At 48.7% G+C, this 5,017-nt stretch overlaps 1 pseudogene; it reads left to right on the top strand.

Annotated features, from left to right (window-relative positions):
* The first annotated feature begins 1,762 nt into the window (after positions 1–1,762).
* Positions 1,763–2,944, top strand: LOC120841748 (annotated as a pseudogene).
* Positions 2,945–5,017: the final 2,073 nt, after the last annotated feature.

The following is a 5,017-nucleotide window of genomic DNA, read 5'->3' as shown; positions in this document are numbered from 1 at the left end:
AACAGTAAAGTGCGACGTCACCCTAAACACGTTCTTCGGTCATGCAGAAAAGGCACCAGAAAGAATGTGCCTCGATATACGCAATCAAGACAAAAAATGTCACGCTGGGTTTTTTGTTGTACGCCAAGAGGTTCCAGTCACCTTGAGTGGCAGTGTAGCAGAACGCCTCGGACTGATTACTCGCGTTGCAGGTGTGAGCACCGCAGAGCTATACGGGGCAGCACGACCTTTTGAAGCAGTTTTTCAAGGGCTCGGCCAGCTGAAGGGTGTGGTCTACGATATGAAGCTACAACCAGGATCCAAGGGCACCGTCAAGGCACCAAGACGAATACCTGTGGCTCTCCAGGATAGAGTCAAGGCAGAGTTGGATCGCATGGAAGCGGATCAAGTCGTCACGAAGGTAAACGAACCAACAGAATGGTCGAGTCACATGGTGGTCGTCGTAAAGAAAGATAAGGTCAGAATTTGCTTAGACCCATCTGATCTTAACAAACGTCTATTACGCGAACATTATCCCATGCCGACGCTAGAAGATGTAGCTCCACATCTGCACGGCGCCAAGTTTTTTTCGACATTGGATGCGTCATCGGGCTTTTGGCAAATAAAGTTGTCTGAGGCAAGTTCGCACATTTGTACCATGAGCACCCCTTATGGCAGATACAGGTTTCTGCGCATGCCGTTCGGAATTTCCACAGCCCCAGAAGTATTCCAGCGCGCAATGCACGGTGTCCTAGAAGGCCTAAAGAACGTAGCAGTCGTCATGGACGACATTTTAGTTTGGGGAACCACGATACAAGAACATGACGCGAACCTAAAAAACTTACTGGAATGCTGCGAGAGACACGATCTCAAGTTGAACCTAAAAAAGTGTCATTTTCTGCAGGACCAAGTACAGTACCTAGGTCACATTTTAACGACTGAAGGTCTGAGCCTAGACCCAGAACGAGTCGAGGACATCCTTGCTGTTCCGGAGCCCAGAGACCGTAAGGAATTACAAATATTTCTTGGCATGACGAACTTTGTCGCAAGATTCATACCAAATATGTCTGCCCTCTCAGCACCATTACGCGAGCTGTTGAAAAAAGATATCGCTTGGGTTTGGACTGAGCGCCAACAAAGCAGTTTTAAAACGCTCAGAGAGTCGCTTATGAAGGCGCCGGTACTTGCGTATTTTGAGCAAAGTAAACCAGTCACGTTGTCAGTGGACGCAAGCCAGACCGGCGTCGGGGCGGTGATTATTCAGAACGGACATCCTATCGCCTACTCATCACGCTCCCTCAACGAGACTCAGCAAAAATACGCCCAGATTGAAAAAGAGGCACTCGCTATAGTACACGGATGCAACAAGTTTAAATATTATATTTTAGGGCACTCATCTTTGACTGTAGAGTCGGATCATAACCCACTGGAAGCAATATTCAGGAAACCCCTTTGTGACTGCCCGCTCCGCCTACAAAGGATGAGGCTAGTGCTTCAGCGATACCCCATTACCGTGCAGTACAAGCCAGGGAAGGAACTTTTTCTAGCGGGCGCGTTGTCAAGGTTACCAACCAAAACTATGCTAAAAGACGAAAGCGACCAGTTTCAAGTCAACATTGTTTCTACGCTATCAGTTTCAGATGCACGGCTCCACGACATCCTCCAGGCGACAGAAAACGACGCGGCTTTCATCCAGCTCCGAGAGTATGCATCAGCATCCTGGCCAGCTGAGAAACGAGACGTCCCGGAGGAACTTCGAACGTACTGAAACTACAGAGATGAGATGCACGTGGAAGATGGGCTGGTCTTCAGGAGTAACAAAGTGGTAATTCCAAAAGCCAAGAGGACGGAGATTTTGAAACTTTTGCATGCCGCACACGGGGGTGAAGCAAAAATGAAGATGCGCGCCAGAGAAGTGATGTATTGGCCGACCATGTCATGCGACATTGAAGCTCTTGCAAAGTCATGTGGGGTCTGCACGAAGCATAAGCCCAGAAACGCAAGATTACCATTACTGAGCCATGAACTACCCAACCTACCATGGCAGCTGGTGGGGCTAGACTTGTTCTACCACAACAATCGGACTTTTTTGATAATTGTTGACTTCTACTCTTTCTTTTTCGAGATCAAGGAACTGCGACAGTCCACGGCATCTTCAGTGGTATCCGCCTGTGCAGAAGTCTTCGCTACTCATGGGATACCAGCCAAGTTGTGCAGTGACAATGGGCCCCCCTTCAATAGTTACAACTCCAAGGAGTTTGTGAGTAAGTTTCGAATCATTCACGTCACGTCAAGCCCTCACCACCCTCGCTCCAACGGAATGGCTGAGCGAGCCGTACAAGAGGCAAAGAAACTGCTAACGAGGTGCTCCTACGATACGCTCGACTTCTGCAGCGCCCTCCTGGAATGGCGCAACAGCCCAAGGGATAACCTGCTCAAGTCACCAGTACAGAGGCTAATGGGTCGTCAGACACGCACACTGCTTCCGGTTCCCGACTGCTGCCTGGAACCAGCCATCGTACCGCCCAAAGAGGTGCACAAACGACTACAAGAGATCCGCAGCAAGCAGCGGACCTTCTACAACAGAACAAAGGCCCTTCCGGAACTACAAGATGGTGAGCAAGTGTCTGCATTTGACACCATTTCACACACGTGGTCTCCCGCGCTCCTTTGTGATCGAAACTGGTGACGGACGTGTGCTACGCAGAACGAGAGAGCACCTGCGCGTGTTGCCGCCTCGGCAACAGCAACTTGTCACCACTGCGGCTGCTGAATCCACTGGCCGCCAGGTGAGGGAAGGACCCTCAACGGGAGCCCCACCATCACAAGACCCTCCGACCCAGGAGCTCAGGAGGAGTTCAAGACAACGGCGGAGCCCCGTCAGATACCCAAGACCAGAACTTTAAGCGTGATCCTGCAAGCGTACTATTTTCTATTCCTTAATTTTTTGTATATTGTTTTTCTCTTGGTTGTTTTGTTCTGTTTGAAAGAAGGAAGATGTAGCGCAGCGTCACTAGCTGATACCAGATCAGCCTTGCCATCGTCAGCCTTGTCATCGGCACAGCAGCTGCGCCGCTAGGGCATGCTGTATATAAGGGCTCACGGTGCGTGCAATAAACGTTGTTGAACTCGCTACTTGCGTACGAGCCACACCACTCTTTCACTTTTGCTAGAGTCAAGCACATGTGAGCGTCGTCGTCACACAGGTCCTCCCTGATGATAGGAAAGCGGTTTGTAGATTTTCTTGTCGTCACTACGCACGTAACTATCGTAACTTCTTTTTTTGTCCTGTGGTATGCTTGAACATTTTCAGGAAGCACTATAGTCCGGTTTTCAGCAAAGACGAAATGAATGACAATGCTCCCGCGTTGCATGCACTGCTTTTCATCGTAGATCGCTTTTCTTGAGTTTGTCGGATATGGTTGTTAAATATCACATCTTCAACCGCTACTTAAACGATTTTAGAAAAGTTTCAGGATCCCATGTTTTTTCTACAAGGTCGCCGGACTTCCTTGTTGTAAGCGCAATCTTTTCATCCTCTGGGATATCAAGTTCCTTGAGTGTAAGAGACTGGCCTTTCGAGCAGTGATCACGGTCTCCTTAAAGACACAGACCTGTAAGTGGGTCGCACAAAAATGTTAAGTTCATTTTACCAGTGTTAAATGTTGAGCCTGTGACGTTCTCTAGAGCGGCAATACAACGGCAGTAACCTGCGCAGCGCACACAAACGCACACTTCCTGGTGTGGAATACATTTGACCCATTTAGGGCGCAAGAAATAAAATTTTGTTAGCCCAACGCCGGAACCAAGAAGCTTGTCTTTGTATACACGAAAGGCCTCTTGGATTGAGCGTGTCAGGAATCGCTTTGGCACAAACATTTTCTCCCCGTCGAGCATGACAGAGATCACGTCCTTCTGGTTCGGATTTTGATGCGAACATTATAGCGTGTCTTTCTTGAAGTACTTTAGGGCAGCAGTCACTATCTCAGGGCTCACCTTGCACCTCGTGTAAGGATCCGGCTCATACCACACGCCATGCTTTTCCTTACCTAGAACGTAAACACTGTCGCCATGTTAAAGGGGGGGTTGCAACAATTTTATGATTAAAAGAATTTGCATCTCTTAATTTTTGCGTTGTTTATCGTGTCCCAGAGGATAGAGAAAACACCTCCTTCATTAAAAATGTCGCGATTCTACTGCATATTCACAATGCAAAAGCGGAGCTTTTTCCCCCACCTGCCGTAGCTGCCGTAGTTGTCCACTTGCCGTAGTTCCTTCGGCAAGTGGTAGCCGAAGGAACTACGGCTAGAAGAATACGTGACCTTGCTCAGCTCTAAGCTGCAGCCTAACGCCCGCTAATGTCAGCAGAGAGAGGGAGAGGAAGAGTCCTCCGAGAGAGCACACGGAAAACCTACACGCCACTCCGAATTACGTCACTAGGAGGGGGCCAGGTGTGACCCTGGAGACTGGGAGTGAGTTGAGGGGTGCCCGAAATGCCAATAGTTATCTTTTTTTTACGCAACAACTGGGACACGCAGGCGAAATCGGTTTTCTGATTTTTACTACAGAAGTTTCAGATGGCAACTTTCACAAACTTTTGACCAAAGTCCAGAAATCGTTGCACCGTCCCCTTTAACGTTTCCTAGGTTAACATAGCGACAGTGTTTACACTCGGTAGTATTTACGCGGGGCTCTAGTATTTGGGGATTCTGCTGTCTGTCGGTGTGCCTCTTTGTGCCTCATATTATCACTCGCGAAGCCAGAGAGTGGGATGGGGACAGGCACGACTGCTGAGTAAACAGGCACCGGCGGTCATATTTTGCCGGTTGAAGCGAAACCCCTCATCCTTGACAGCGAGCCGAGAAATGCGAAAAAATATTCTATCGGCTGTTTCGCCAAAACTAGCAACGAGTGTCGTCTGCTACTTGCGTCAACTATTGCGTCATAATCGTGATCTGCGCGAGGAAATGATTGTTGCTAGCCACATAACATTATCACGCAGAAAGGGAATGCTTGAATATGTTTTTATTGTAGATAT

Source organism: Ixodes scapularis, unplaced genomic scaffold, assembly GCF_016920785.2.
Source record: "Ixodes scapularis isolate PalLabHiFi unplaced genomic scaffold, ASM1692078v2 ptg000323l_1__unscaffolded, whole genome shotgun sequence".
NCBI classification, from domain to species: Eukaryota; Metazoa; Arthropoda; class Arachnida; order Ixodida; family Ixodidae; genus Ixodes; species Ixodes scapularis.
The sequence above is the reverse complement of the archived record's forward strand: the minus strand, read 5'-3'. Positions and strand labels throughout refer to the sequence as shown.